The 16,383-nt window shown below is 42.8% G+C and overlaps 1 protein-coding gene across 1 annotated transcript in view; it reads right to left on the bottom strand.

The window, feature by feature from the left end:
* Positions 1-576, bottom strand: part of FRMD8 (FERM domain containing 8) — a 70,347-nt gene extending 69,771 nt beyond the window's left edge. The window contains exon 1 of the mRNA XM_068259598.1: positions 481-576. The gene's annotated coding sequence lies outside the window, so the exon portion shown is untranslated. The remainder of the gene's footprint in view (positions 1-480) is intronic.
* Between the last annotated feature and the right edge of the window lie 15,807 nt (positions 577-16,383).

The following is a 16,383-nucleotide window of genomic DNA, read 5'->3' as shown; positions in this document are numbered from 1 at the left end:
TCTTACATTTGAACAATTTCGTGCCGAAAATTGGTTTAATAGTAGATTGGGCATGCTTGTTGCAGTACAGATTTTTATCCAATTTAATAATAATCAAATCAGATGGTCAATTGGAAGCAAAATCAACGGTTTCATGGCCAACTTAAGTGAAGACTCCAAAACAAACAAAAGAAAAAGGCAACCAAATTACAACTTCAAATACCATTCAATCCGAAGCTAGAACTATAAGAATAAAATAATTTTTTTAATCACTGATAAAGCAATCTTGATATGTTTCTTCTGCAATGCCAGAAGAAAGGTAAACACTTCCGATCACCTCTTCAGTTCCCATTAGTGCAAACACGGCGCAGCAAGGAAACAAATAAAAGAGCAGCTGCTCAGCTTCAGCACGCATGAAATACTTGCTGAAAACAACTTCGAGGAACTGCAAGTATATTACAATAGATCTCCAACCACAAGCTTTTACAGTATGAAACTCACCCCAGACGAAATAACACCAACTCCCGTCAGCTAGATCTGGCAGCACCAGGAAGCTGACATCACGCCCCCATCAAAACTATTATCCAATGGTAGCTCTCAGTCTGCGTTCCAGACCTCGCTCCGGAAAAAAGCTACCTCGGGGTCTAGCCAATCACCGTGCTGTCACCAGCCTAGACTGGCCAACATCCAATGGTGTTATGGAAAGCTTCGGTCTGTTTAGTTACCCAGCGCTGAGGAAGAGCTCGGCGGTGACGTCAGGGAAGAGCTGTGTGGACTCTGTGGAGCGGTGCGCCAGCGTTCCAGCTGCTTTCCCGCCTCATGTGCCTGGAATGTGGGTGGCTGGTAGCCAGGATGGAGAGGCTGGCAGGAAAATATGATGACTAATTCACACAGCATATCGTCTGTGAATATGCTGATTACTATGTTTGACTTTTCCTTTCTTAATATCTTCCAAGAGTTTTGTACCTCTGCTTTCGTCATCCACTGCATGAGGGTAATACAGTATCATAGCTCCCAACTGTCCCTCTTTTGGAGGGACAGTCCCTCTTTGGGAACCCTGTCCCTCTTTCTTACTCATTTGTCCTTTTAGGACTTTGTTCCTCTTTCTCTGTGGCGTAGCTAAGGAGCAGTGGGCCCCGGTGCAGGTTTTACATTGGGGCCCCACAAGCACTCTATACATAACAATTGATACAGGCACCAAAACCTGCAAATGGCAATTACAGTGTCAGATGTGCAAGAAGGGAATGGGTAGCAGTTTATTAATGATTACCAATATTCAATAGAAGTGCTTATTATGAGCACAGGACCAATAGAGAGAAGTTGAGGGAGGGCCCGATGCGGTCGCAACCTTTGCATTCCCTATTGCTACGCCCCTGCTCTTTCTATGTAAATATATGAATTTCTCTACTAAAAAAATAATGTGTTTGACTCAACTTTATTTACATCATATAAATTGATATATTACTAATTTTAAAATGTTAATATGATGGAAAATGAACCAGGATAGAAAGGACCAGTGTGTTTGAATTATAAAACAACATATTTTTCTTATGAAATCTTTATGGTATGCGTGGGAGGGGGGGGGCATGATCAGGGGTGTGGCAGGGGCATGGCTTAAGTGTCCCTCTTTCTCATATCAAAAAGTTGGGAGGTATTCAGTATATAAGAGACAAAGAAACGTTATTTTGGTGCTTCCGCATCTCCTCTAAAGTACGATCCGTTGTGTGACCTCAGTATGGTTCTGCAAACTGACATTTGGGGTAGAAAACTAGTGCAAAGAAAATCATCCATCTGAACCATCAGTTCAGAAAATCGAATGCCATTACCACTGCGCACATAATTCAGCCCTTGGGGCCAAGATTTTCGAGCATTCCTGATCAATCCCTTTGACCGAGTTCTGATGGAAATCAATAGGATGGCCATGTTGCGCCACCGATTATCCTCCGATATGGTACAGTTATCAGACTGAAATGTTGTTTGGCCCCAAAATCGAGTAATGTATGGGCACCCTTAGCTCAAAATGCCATATCAAAGGTACAGAAGATAAGAGGCAGGAACCTTAACCTGGCTGAAATAATATCTGATTAACACCAGAAACAAGTATGCTGCTAATCATGTGATGTCAGAAACACCTGATCTGCTGCATGCTTGCTCGGGGTCTATGGTTAGAAGTATTAAGGAGGCCATACACCTAACGATTTTCCAGCCGATATACAGCCGTTTCGATCACAGTGATCGAAACGGCTGTGAAATCGCTGCGCACACCGCTGACAGAACCATTGATTTCCTTCCGAAATCGATTGTTCCCGTCGATTCCCGTCACCCCATCCGTGTGGAAGATTTTCCTCGGTCACTGGCGGGTCGGGAGTGCGACGTTAGCGGCGTTCGAATGCCCGACGACTGACGCAATGTATCAGCGGGTATACATTACCTGCTCCGGCCGGCGCGAGTCCCCTGGTCTCTGCGGTCTTCTTCTCCGCTCCGGGCCGTTCCTGCTACACAGAACTTCCTGTCCCGGCAGGAAGTTTAAACAGTAGAGCAGGTAATGTTAGCAGGGGGGGGGGGGGGGGGTGGCCGCAGCTCCACAGATTGTGATCGGTTTCAGGCTGAAATCGATTCACAATCTGTTTGCAGTAAGGGTGGCCATACGATCCCTCTCTGATCAGATTCAATCAGAGAGGGATCTATCTGTTTGTCGAATCTGATGGCAAATCGACAAGTGTATGGCCACCTTTAGAGGCAGAGGATGAGCAGGAAAGCCAGACAACTGGTATTGCTTAAAGGGGAACTTCAGCCTAAACAAACATACTGTCATTAAGTTACATTAGTTATGTTAATTAGAATAGATAGGTAATATAATCTCTTACCCACCCTGTTTTAAAAGAACAGGCAAATGTTTGTGATTCATGGGGGCAGCCATCTTTGTCATGGGGGCAGCCATCTTTTTGGTTGAAAGGAGGTGACGGAGCAGGAGACACAGTTCCAACTGCCCTGTGTCCTGATCACCCCTCCCAGCTGCACGTGCTAGGCTTCAAATGTCAAATTAAAAATGTAAAAAAAAAAATTGCACCAAAACAGCAGAACGAGAACAACATCAGAAGTCCCATCATGCTTTGCATAGCATTAGGGGAAAAATACCCGGGCAGTTTTTTTCTGTGCAGCTAAAAATGAGGCTTGTATAAGAGAAAAAAAAAGTTCTGATGCTGTGAAACAGTTAAAGAAACACCAGGCCTTTCCAGAGGACCAAAAGTCCGAAACAGGCTGTCTACATGTGGGTTTGATATGGCTGTGTAAAACTTAAAGCTATAGGCTTGCTATACACCAGCGGTTCTGGATGCTTGCTTGGCTTAACAAGGGCGAAAAGGGATAATTTGCATATTCAGTAGGGCATTGTGGGTAACCACAAATGTTCACTTATACAGTGGTGTGAAAAACCACTTCCTGATTTCTTATTCTTTTGCATGTTTGTCACACTTAAATGTTTCTGCTCATCAAAAAACGTTAACTATTAGTCAACGATAACATAATTGAACACAAAATGCAGTTTTAAATGATGGTTTTTATTATTTAGTGAGAAAAAAAATCTCCAAATCTACATGGCCCTGTGTGAAAAAGTGATTGCCCCCCTTGTTAAAAAATAACTTAACTGTGGTTTATCACACTTGAGTTCAATTTCTGTAGTCACCCCCAGGCCTGATTACTGCCACACCTGTTTCAATCAAGAAATCACTTAAATAGGAGCTATCTGACATAGAGAAGTAGACCAAAAGCACCTCAAAAGCTAGACATCATGCCAAGATCCAAAGAAATTCAGGAACAAATGAGAACAAAGTACTGTAATTGAGATCTATCAGTCTGGTAAAGGTTATAAAGCCATTTCTAAAGCTTCGGGACTCCAGCGAACCACAGTGAGAGCCATTATCCACAAATGGCAAACACATGGAACAGTGATGAACCTTCCCAGGAGTGGCTGGCCGACCAAAATTACCCCAAGAGCGCAGAGAAAACTCATCCGAGAGGCCACAAAAGACCCCAGGACAACATCTAAAGAACTGCAGGCCTCACTTGCCTCAATTAAGGTCATTGTTCATGACTCCACCATAAGAAAGAGACTGGGCAAAAACGGTCTGCATGGCAGATATCCAAGGCGCAAACCACTTTTAAGCAAAAAGAACATTAAGGCTCGTCTCAATTTTGCTAAAAAAAATCTCAATGATTGGCAAGACTTTTGGGAAAATACCTTGTGGACCGACGAGACAAAAGTTGAACTTTTTGGAAGGTGCGTGTCCCGTTACATCTGGCGTAGAAGTAACACAGCATTTCAGCAAAAGAACATCATACCAACAGTAAAATATGGTGGTGGTAGTATGATGGTCTGGGGTTGTTTTGCTGCTTCAGGACCTGGAAGGCTTGCTGTGATAGATGGAACCATGAATTCTACTGTCTACCAAAAAATCCTGAAGGAGAATGTCCGGCCATCTGTTTGTCAACTCAAGCTGAAGCGATCTTGGGTGCTGCAGCAGGACAATGACCCAAAACACACCAGCAAATCCACCTCTGAATGGCTGAAGAAAAACAAAATGAAGACTTTGGAGTGGCCTAGTCAAAGTCCTGACCTGAATCCTATTGAGATGTTGTGGCATGACCTTAAAAAGGCGGTTCATGCTAGAAAACCTTCAAATAAAGCTGAATTACAACAATTCTGCAAAGATGAGTGGGCCAAAATTCCTCCAGAGCGCTTTAAAAGACTCGTTGCAAGTTATCGCACACGCTTGATTGCAGTTATTGCTGCTAAGGGTGGCCCAACCAGTTATTAGGTTCAGGGGGCAATTTCTTTTTCACACAGGGCCATGTAGGTTTTGAGTTATTTTTCTCACTAAATAATAAAAACCATCATTTAAAACTGCATTTTGTGTTCAATTATGTTATCTTTGACTAATAGTTAACGGTTTTTAATGAGCAGAAACATTTAAGTGTGACAAACATGCAAAAGAATAAGAAATCAGGAAGGGGGCAAATAGTTTTTCACACCACTGTAACTGAATTATTGCAAATTTCCTTCTGTTTTAAGAAGGCAAATTACACCAAGCTTTGCTTTTTTAGTAGGAGGGCTTTTTGGTTCCTTTTATCCCCCTATACATTCCTAGTAGTTTGGGTCACACTGAGCTGCTTGGTTACTCTGTTTCCAGTGCTGCTGAGTAAATTTTTAGTCTGGAGGTTCACTTTAAAAGGAAATAACTATGACGGCCTCCATATCCCTTTCGCTACAGTGGTCCTTTTTAAGCGGACCTGAAAGAGGAACTACATTGAATATAATGTAATAAAAAAAAGTGCTTCATTTTTACAATAATTATGTAAACAAGCAGCAGGCAAAATAATAGTTTTGAACAAATTTAAAGGACACCTGTAATCAGATTTTTTTTTAAATAAAACCTTAGATATTTCCCTCAGTGGAAGGAAGCCTTAAAGAGACTCCGTAACAAAAATTGCATCCTGTTTTTTATCATCCTACAAGTTCCAAAAGCTATTCTAATGTGTTCTGGCTTACTGCAGCACTTTGTACTATCACAGTCTCTGTAATAAATCAACTTATCTCTCTCTTGTCAGACTTGTCAGCCTGTGTCTGGAAGGCTGCCAAGTTCTTCAGTGTTGTGGTTCTGCTATGAACTCCCCCTTCCAGGCCCCTCTATGTACACTGCCTGTGTGTTATTTAGATTAGAGCAGCTTCTCTCTTATCTTTTACAAGCTGGATAAATCGTCCTCTGAGCTGGCTGGGCTTTCACATAGTGAGGAATTACAGACAAGGGCAAAGCTGTTTGCAGGAAGAAAAGAACAGCCTGAAACTTCAGTGCATGAGAGATGCAGGGGAAAAGAAACACACAAATGAACTCTTGAGATTCAAAAGGAAGGCTGTATACAGCCTGCTTGTGTATGGATGTATTTTCTATGTGTGGACATACTGTACATCAACCTACTTCCTGTTTTGGTGGCCATTTTGTTTGTTTATAAACAAACTTTTTAAAACTGTTTTTAACCACTTTTAATGCGGCGGGGAGCGGCAAAATTGTGACAGAGGGTAATAGGAGATGTCCCCTAACGCACTGGTATGTTTACTTTTGTGTGATTTTAACAATACAGATTCTCTTTAAAGTGGAACTCCAGTGAAAATAATGTAATAAATAAGTGCTTCATCTTTACAATAATTATGTATAAATTATTTAGTCAGTGTTTGCTCATTGTAAAATCTTTCCTCTTATTGATTTACATTCTGACATTTATCACATGGTGACATTTTTACTGCTGGCAGGTGATGTCAGTGGAAGAAGATGCTGTTTGTGTTTTTGGCCGTTGTAAACAGCTGTTATTTCCCACAATGCAACAAGGCTCCCACAGTGTGATGTCAGAACCATGGTCCTGACATCACACTGTGGGAGGGGTTTTACCACATAAAAGCCCCCTGTCATACAGAGCCCCCTGATGATAAGTTTGTAAAAAGGCATATATTTCTCATGGGAAAGGGGGTATCAGCTACTGATTGGGATGAAGTTGAATTCTTGGTTACGGTTTATCTTGAACTCAGAACTTTCTCTCTGCTGTAAAACATACGCAACAGCATACTAACTTTTAAGGAAAACATTTCTTTGTTACAGCTGATACAAATCCTTCAAAAAAAAATCTGCAGTGTATACTTCCTGCTTTCATGGAAGCAGACATTGTTAACATCCTGTGCTTTCAAATTAGCCTCTCTGCCATGGCAGTCAGCTGATACACATGGTACTGATACTACGTTGAGGTGTTAAAATTGGTATTAGATCTTTAATTTTCCAAAGACCATTATCTCATGTGTGTACCTACCTTTAAGACTGGTACACACTTATTTTATCAATTATGATTGGCCAATAACTGACCAGTTTTACCACATCCATGTACTGTAGTATGAGGGTTAAAATATATTGAGTACTATGAGCAGATTGTGTAGGTAAACCTCCTTACTACATGGAGGTGGTATAATTGGACAGTGGTTGGCTAATGATAATTGAAAGTGTGTACCAGGCTTTGGTCATCATGCCAATTTTTCTAGTCCAATGGCTTCAGGTACTGTGGAGAAGTCTGTACACTTCTACATACACATTTTACTGTGTAAGCTCCTGACCTTATGTCACTCTCCTAGACCTCCTGTTTACTTTCCTTAACCGCTGTTTTTTTTTTCTGCCATCTCTATTTTCTCTGGGGTAGTACCAGGACTCCACAAGGAGTTTTTAAAAATGGTCCATTGTCTTGAGAATTTCAGTTCTGCCCTCTAGTCATCTAGTCATGCTATTAGGGCAAACTGGTAATCCCACCTGTATGTGTCATCTATTATTGTTAAAGGAAACCAGAATTCAAAATCTTTGGAGAAAGAGAGGGGGGGGGGGGGGGTTGGGGTGCAGGTGTATACTACTACCTGTGCTTATGCCCATCGCTCCCTCCATTCTCCTTTCTATCCCAGGTAGCTCACCTAAAAGCCCTTGAGATCCTCTTTCGGTCGGCACGGAAGCACACTGTGCATGCGTATAACGTCATGCACAGTGCACTCCCGGGACACGGGTGCACACTGTAGGACGCGTGCAGCCCGGCCAGCACCTGCACAGTAAGTCCTGACCCAGCACACCGGAATAGAATACCAGGGGGCTTTTAGGTGAGCTACGGGGGGCAGGGGGCATAAGCACAGGTAGTAGTATATGCCTGTTCCCCCCCACCCCTTCCCCCCTGTTTCTCCAAAGTTTTTGAGCCCTGTTATCCTTTAATGCTGTGTAGAAATAAAGCCCACCTTGAACTATGGGAAAAATAACAGCATTACTACATCACAATCTATATAGTCTTTATTTTGTCTCATACATGCAGCAGTAAACTACATTGATCAGGCGATGAGAAGTGCAATCAATTTTCCCTCATTTACTGCAGGAATCTTTTTGAGATCAGCATACCCTGTATGGTGCATCAGAGGGTTAAATGAAAATGTATAGCAGTATCTTATTTAGCTACACCCTTTTTTAACATCCCTTAACCTAATTGTTTGAACACATAAATCAATAATAATTCCAGTATTTGTATAGCACTTTTCTCCTGTCTGACTCAAAGCGCACTTAGTAGGCAGTAGCAGTGTTATGCTGGGCATACACGGCTCGTTTTTGCTGCTCGATTCTCCCGTTCAATCATTTTGCCGCTTGATTCTGCAGTCGATTCTCCTATCTTTTGCTTTTTTTTTTCTTATCTTTTTCTATTCACTGCTATCACAAATCGGAAGGCGAAACGATCGAGTGGGAGATTGGGCCTGTCGGAAATTATCTATCGAGCCATCTAAATGGCTCAAAAACGATCTGTGTATTCCCAGCATAAGGGAGTCTCGCCCAAAGAACTCCTTACTGAATAGGTGCTGGCTTACTGAATAGAAAGAGGTGTGAAACTCAAACACAAAGTGGGCCGAAATTGAATTCTGGCACCAAGTTGCGGGCAGACCTCAATGTCTATTCTTATAAAGTTTCCTGCTGTCTAATGGCTCTTCTCCATACAGTTCCCTGCTGTTTAGTGGGCCTTCCTCCCTCTCTTATAGAGTTTTCTGGTGTCTAGTTTGCCTCCTCTAGCCCCTAAGCTCGTGATGGCGAACCTTTCAGAGGCCGAGTGCCCAAACTGTGACCCAAAATCGACTTCTTTATCGCTGAGTGCCAACATGGCAATCTATATTGAATACTGGCTGCCCGACCCCATGTGATCCCCGACTGGGCTGGGAGCAAAGGCATGGGCGCCTCTAGCCATTTTGTCACTCCAGACGGGAGAACCTGTCCCCCTCCCCCATGGAGCTGAGCATCTTTAACCGGTTATATATTGTGTCAAGCAGAGAACAACCCATGTTCACTTGAACATGCACACTCTGTTTGGCTGGGCATTATATCATTCCTATTGAGAGGGAAGTACAGAGAGAGGCAACAGACCTCCACAAAGGTCTTGCAAGACGCATACCAATAAACATTGCTGCGTATGCAGTAATGTCTGTGCTTGGTTCACTCTTCAAGAGCTAGCGATTTTAAAATCTTTTGCTAATGTAATGCTTTGTGTGTAATCTCACCTGAGCGATTGTGGTTTTATAAAAATCACCCATGGCATTGCACTAGCAAGAGCTTTTCAAATCACTAGCGCTTAAAGTGTACCAGAGTTGGGGACAGTGCATGATTTATACTTACCTGGGGCTTTCTCCAGCCCCATGTGGTCCGTGGGCTTCCTCGTCCTCTCAGCAGGTCCGGTCAATTGGAAAAAGTTCCCGGTATTCTGGCCAGTCGATGGCTTCTGCACAGTGTGGCCAGGCAGCACGGGAGCACAATGAGAGGAGCGTGCGTGCGTGTGCAGAAGAGTGCGGCCGGCTAGGATATCGGGAGCTTTTCCAAATGAACGGATCCCCCAGAGAGGACAGCGAGGGAAGCCCCGGACCTCATGGGGCTGGAGGAAGCCCCAGGTAAGTATAAATCATGCCATTAAAGCCATCTCAGGGTCACATTAAAAAGCTTGTGCCATGTGAACCAGTCCTGTGTTGTTGTATTCTTAAGCCTTCTCTAAGGGCTCTTTCACATCAGAGCTCTTTTCCTGCGTTTTGACGCAAAGTCAATGGACTTTCATTTTACCTTTCACATCTGACGCTGCGTTTTGGTGCATTGCAGTTCAACGCACCCAGAAGCTTTAATCATCCGGAGTCGGCATTTTCCCGTCGAGTGAATTATAACTACCGCTGCTAATAAGTGTCGCACCGCAACATCCTGACGACATGCCGCAGGCTATTCAGCATGTGCAGAAATCAGCTTCTGCACGCATTTCCTAATGAGAAAAAGGCCTGTCAGATTTTTGGACTGTTTAGCTCATACCTACAAATAAGGCATGCCACACTTCAGCAGTTTCACTTACATATTTGTTGACTAAGTTGCTAGAAACATTTCTGTGATTCAGAAGTCTATATTGAAAGTCAACTGTTCCCGTATTATGTGTGATGGCCTGAGTGCCCTATTCTTAGTTCTCTTCACAGCGCAGTGAGTCAGTCAGGCAGCGGTGAGAGAGGGGAGCGGAGGCCCGCAGGGCAGCAGCTACCTCAAGATGCCAGAGAGGGGCCCGGCGACAGCTATCCAAACACAGAGAGAGGCAGCATCTTAAAGAGAGAGGACATGGCGACAGCTGGGAACAGATAAAGAGACTTTAAACCATTTCAGCCTGCTGGGAATTTTCACTTTATGCATCAGAGCAATTTTCACCTCCCATTCATTTGCTAATAACTTTATCACTACTTAACACAATTTATTGATCTATATCTTGTTTTTTCCACCACTAATTAGGTTTTCTTTGGGTGGTACATTTTGCTAAGAACTATTTTTTTATAAATGCATTTTAACAGGATTAATAAGAAAACAAAAATGATTTCTCAGTTTTCGTCCATTATAGCTTTAAAATAATCTACACTACCATAATTAAAACCTATGCATTTTATTTGCCCGTTTGTCTCGGTTATGACACCATTTAAATTTTGTCCCTATCACAATGTATGGCGCCAATATTTTATTTGGAAATAAAGGTGCATTTTTTCCGTTTTGCGTCCATCACTATTTCCAAGCTTATAATTTAAAAAATGTATGTAGTATACCCCCTTAAAATGCATATTTAAAAAGTTCAGACCCTTAGGTAACTATTTATGTCTTTTTTTTTTTTGTTAATTGTAAAAAAAAAATTCCATTAAAAATGTTATTTGGGTAATATTTTGGTGTGGGAAATAAACAGTTAATTTTTAATGTTGTTATATGTGTAAATTGTAATGTAAAAAATATGTAGATGTAGTTTTACTATTTGGCCACAAGATGGCCACCTTGAGTTTATTTTTTCCTCCTTGTGCTTCTCGATCACCGGAAGCACAAGGAGGACGGGGGAACTTTTTTTTGCAAAAAGACTGAAGCCTCTAGTACAGGCTTTCTCAACCAGGGTTCCCTGGAACCCCTTGGTTCCTTGAGGACTCTGCAGGGGTTCCTTGGCATTTTACCCCATCGTGGGGGAAGAATAATAGAGCACACTATAATAGGTGGTACTGTAACAAGAAGCACTAAATTGGGGGGGTCAGGAGACAGTATAATGAGTGGCAGTGTAATAGGAGATAGTAAAATTAGCAGCCTAACCTACTTTAAAGGTATACTGTAGGGGGGTCGGGGAAAAATGAGTTGAAGTTACCCGGGGCTTCTAATGGTCCCCCGCAGGCATCCTGTGCCCGGGCAGCCACTCACCGATGCTCTGGCGCCGCCTCCGGTTCACTTCTGGAATTTCAGACTTTAAAGTCTGAAAACCACTGTGCCTGCGTTGCCATGTCCTCGCTTCCCCTGATGTCACCAGGAGCGCACGGCTCAGGCACAGACCATACTGGGCCTGCGCAGTACGCTCCTGGTGCCATCAGCGGGAGCGAGGACACGGCAATGCAGGCGCAGTGGTTTTCAGACTTTAAAGTCTGAAATTCCAGAAGTGAACCAGAGGCGGGGCCGGAGCATTGGGGAGTGGCTGCGCGGGCACAGGATGTCTGTGGGGGACCATTAGAAGCCCCGGGTAACTTCAACTCATTTTCCCCTGACCCCCCTACAGTGTCCCTTTAAGACCATGCCTCCTGAAAAATAAATGTAGGGGTTTCTCGAGACCAAAAAATTGTATGCAGGGGTTCCTTGAGATCCAAAAGTTAATTACAGAGTTCCTCCAAGGTAAAAAGGTTGAGAAAGGCTGCTCTAGTAAGAGCACTTCGGTTTTTCTGCTGGGGACACGGATCGGTGATCGGGAACCATATTCCCATTCACTGATCCCAGGGCTACCGGGGGACAGCACACCCTCATGAAACCCCTCAGTTGATGTGCAAGCTCAGCCGCCAGTTGTGATTGTGATTCCGAGACATTTTCTTGTCCGCCTGTATCAGTCCCACAGTCTCTGTACCAACAGCCTAACAGTAAAGTGAATAATAAGTGATAGATGCTGTACGAAAGTGCAAGGCCTGTGAAGCAGAAAAGAGAGAGTGTTTAACGGACAACTGAAGAGAGAGCTATATGAAGGCTGCCATGTTTATTTCCTTTTAAGCAATACCAGTTGCCTGGCAGCCCTGTTGATCCTCTGCCTATAATACTTTCAGCCATAGACCCTGAACAAGCATGCAGCAAATCAGGTGTTTCTGACATTATTGTCAGATCTGACAGATTATCTGCATGCTTGTTTCTGGTGTTATTCAGACACTTCTGCAGCTAAATAGACCAGCAGTTCTGCCAGGCAACTGGTATTGTTTAAAAGGAAATAAACATGGCAGCCTCCATAGTCTTCTCACTTCAGTTGCCCTTTAAGATTAAGAAAACCTGTCAGTTAGGCTCAGTGCACACCGAGCGGTTTTAGCAGCGATCCGCCAACTGCATCCGCCTGTGAAAATGCTTGGCTAATGAGATGGTGCACACCAGTGGTTTGAGGTTTTTAGCAAACCGCAAACGTGCCTCCTGCTGCATGTTTGGGGTTTGCAGAAGCGTTTCTGCCTCAATGTAAAGTATAGGAAGACCGCAAACCGCTCTGGAAAACGCTACATCAGAGCGGTTTTTCAGGCATTTTTGTTACAGAAGCTGTTCAGTAACAGCTTTTAGGCCTCGTTCACATCATTTAGCGCAGATGGATGTGCGATCGGAACACAACGCGTCCGATCGCACGCCATCTGCGCTACTATGCGCTGCGCTGCAGATCCCATTCATTACAATGAATGGGATCTGCGCTGCGAATTGCCAAAAATGCGTGCAGTACGCGATAGCGCAATCGCGCTGCCACACAGCGCATATGATGGGAACGGTAGAAGGGCTGTCTATGCCCTTCTTCCATTCTTGCGCGTCGCACACTATACGCGCTGCCAAAATGCGCACGGCAGCGTGTATAGTCTGAATGAGCCCTAACTGTAGCAATATTTGTAATCTGCACAAAAATTCTCCCAAAAACGCTAGGCATGTTTAGAAAACATCTTTAAAGATGTCTAGAATCACTGAAATCTGCTCCAAAAACTGCTAGCGTTTTGAGGATCTGCTAGCGTTTTTTGTGTGCACTGGGCCTTAGACACAACAAGATCTGTTAACCTACCATGAGAAAAAGAGAAGATTTTGTAATGGAGTCACTCTGCATCCTGTGAAAGTAAAAGAACTACAGTAAAAGGAAAATAGCACCTGATAGAAAGAAAGAGTCAAACAGAGATTTATATCTAAGTGTTACACTTGCATAAACTGGAGCGTCATTTAGTGTGGAATCTAAATAGCATAAAGAAAGAGTTGTTTTACTAAAAAGAGATATTGGTGCTATACCTGGGTTCATTTGTTTTCTTTGTTTCTTGTATTTCTCTTTTATTTCTTTGATCCCTTGTTGGTTTATTTGTTATTTTTATTTTATTTCATTATTATTTTATTTGGGGACACAGTAAAGAGAGAAAGAGGGTCTGAGAAATCCTCTGAGCCAGAGAGTGGAAGTTATTTCAGTGCCATAAACAAAAAGTGGAAGTTGCTTCAGTACCATAAAGAAAGAGCAACTCTAATACAGAAGGTTTTGCTGAGCAATACAGCTTGGACTTGGTAACAAGGGACAGAGACTGCTTAGAACTGAAGTTGCTCAGTAGACCTGTTTCTGCCCAGGCCCCTATACACCAGCATATGGTACTGTGATAAACAAATGTTATATTGAATAGTGGTTGATCAATGTAAAAGAAAGATAGAACTGTTGTTGGTCATTTATTTGTAAAAAGTGTCATAAGTAACCTGAACTTCACTCCGCAGCTTTTATCGGTGCACCGGCTGTGAAGAGGAGAAGATTTAATTGACATGTAATGTGAAGGAATGAATATATATATATATATATATATATATATATATATATATGACCATTGTTTCAGGTCACAAATAAATTCTTGATATTCGCATTTGAGTCAGTGTCTGGTGGATTCCTCTGTCGGGGTGGAGCAAGGTTCAAATCGGGTTACATAACATACTAACATATAAAGAAAAACATTTATTTGTTACAATTGATACAAATCCTGCAATACATCTGCAGTGTGTCTACTTCCTCCTTTCATGGAAGCAGACATAGGGTTAACATCCTGTGTTTACCAGTTAGCTGCTCTGCTGTGGCAGTCAGATGACACAGCTGTGAGAATAAATTACAACTTGTGATTAGCCTCTCCCCCTTTGTGACTAAACTCTCAAAATGCATACAATGTGCATTCCTCTATGCTTTCCTTCTGTCCTGTGCGAGAGTTCACGACCTCTTTAAAGGGAACCCGAGGCGAGAGGGATATGGAGAATGCCATATTTATTTCCTTTTAAACAATACCAGTTTCCTGGCAGTCCCCTTGATCGTAAGCTTTTAGCCATAGACCCCGAACAAGCATGCAGCAGACCAGGTACTTTGACTCAGCTGACTCAGGTTTAACTAGATTAGCCATATGCTTGTTCCAGGGTTTTGACTCACACTACTTATACCAGAAGATCAACAGGGCTGCCAGGCAACTGACATTGTTTACAAGGAAATAAATATGGCAGCCTCCATATCTCTCTCACCTCGGGTTCCCTTTAAAGCGTACCTGAACTTAGAACTTCCTCTCTGCTCTAAAAGATAAGCAACAGCATAATAACCTTAAAATATAAAACATTTCTTTGTTACAGCTGATAGAAATCCTGCAATAAATCTGTAGTGGGTCTACTTCCTGCTTTCATGGAAGAAGAGGGCTAAGATCCTGTGTTTACAAATTGATTCTGTGATTCCTGAGCTGACACAGCTGAGAGATCAAATTACACTTGTGGTTAGTCACAGATGAGGGGGAATTAGACAGGCTAAACTCTCTAAATACATTCAACAGGGCTGATTTCTCTAAGTTTTCCTTCTGTCCTGTTCAAGATTTCAGGTCCACTTTAAAGCATGGTTTACATTGCGCATGAAAAAAACAATTCATTTAGTGTAATGAAACAGAATGGATCAGCACAAATGCAAACGGATCCTGTGCAAAGCAATAAGTTCCATTCACATTAGTCCATTAAGAACATTGTGACGGACGAGCCGTGAGACCAGAAAACGCAATTGGCTTCCTGCATCGGTTGTCGTTGCGTTACCAGATCAGAATCTTATGTCTGTGGGATACCTGCATCCCAGCCTGGGTCTCTCCTTCTCTCAGCAGAGAAATAGTTCAGTAACCTAAGGTACAGGATGCCTGTGATTTGTAATTAGCATATGACTGGAATATGGGCCTTAGCAGAAGTGTCAATTGCTTCAGCCATATGGCTGCCTGAAAAGAAGCCAGTAGTCTAGCTCCCCAGGTTGCCTTGGACGAGCTAGCCAGTGCGGCACCGATGGGGGCAGATTTGAATGCATATGTTGTATGATTTCTGTCTGTTACATGGAGGCCGTGTATCGCACAGCTATGAAATTCATATAGTCTTATTCGTTAAAATCTGCCCAATGTGCTGATATAAAACTCATCGCAATAACCTGTCCAGTTATTGGTGTATGACCCTTCTCAGGAACTGAACCCTCTGCCCTAATCACGTCTGATGTCATATTAATCGATATTTTCTGACAATTATGAATCTGCTATCCACCTCAATATGACCTGTATAGTTGATGAGTTACAGCGTTGTATAAGTTTAAACTTAAATCTCTCTCAGAGGGAATGAACTGTGATTGGTTTGTAATCCAGAGGGGGCAGGCGTTGCCACTCCCCCGAACCAGCTTCAGTCAAAAGTGTTTGCCAGGGACTCCTCCCTCAGTCCTCCAAATTCCATCTTCACAAGAGCCTGCTGCTGCTAACCAGAGGACCATGTGGTTAGTGGCCATCTTGTCTGAACTTTGCTCCTGAACTGAAACAAATGAACTTTATGAGTTTCCCAGAAAGGACATATTTCCACGAACTTTAATTATAAGTATTTTTCCCTCATTTTTATTTTCTATACTGTGCTATTATTTGTCTCTATAATTGTTGATTATAATGATTTTCTGTATATATTAATTATTTATGTTGCATTTGTAATAAACGATGCTACCGTCATTTATTCATTCAGCTACCCTATTATTCAGCCGCACAAACTGAACCCTGGTCTCTGAAGAGTCGCTACTATTGTTGCTAGCTAGACAGAATAGAGTGTGTTTAACCGTTTTATTTGCAGGTCTAGAATCAGCCAGTGGGCTCCTCTGTCCCCTGGTAACAGAGGTGGTGGCAGCTATACCCTGAAATAGTGTGTAAATTGTATTACTGTAACTCACAGGCTCCCTTCTAGTCGGTCTCCTGCCAAAATTCCAGCGGTTTCTGCGCACCGACTACGACCACAGCTTGCATGGTCTGTGTGCTTAAACCGATTGGAAGGC

The sequence above is a fragment of the Hyperolius riggenbachi genome, chromosome 11 (genome assembly GCF_040937935.1).
Source record: "Hyperolius riggenbachi isolate aHypRig1 chromosome 11, aHypRig1.pri, whole genome shotgun sequence".
Lineage (NCBI taxonomy): Eukaryota > Metazoa > Chordata > Amphibia > Anura > Hyperoliidae > Hyperolius > Hyperolius riggenbachi.
This window is presented reverse-complemented; position numbering and strand designations above follow the sequence as displayed.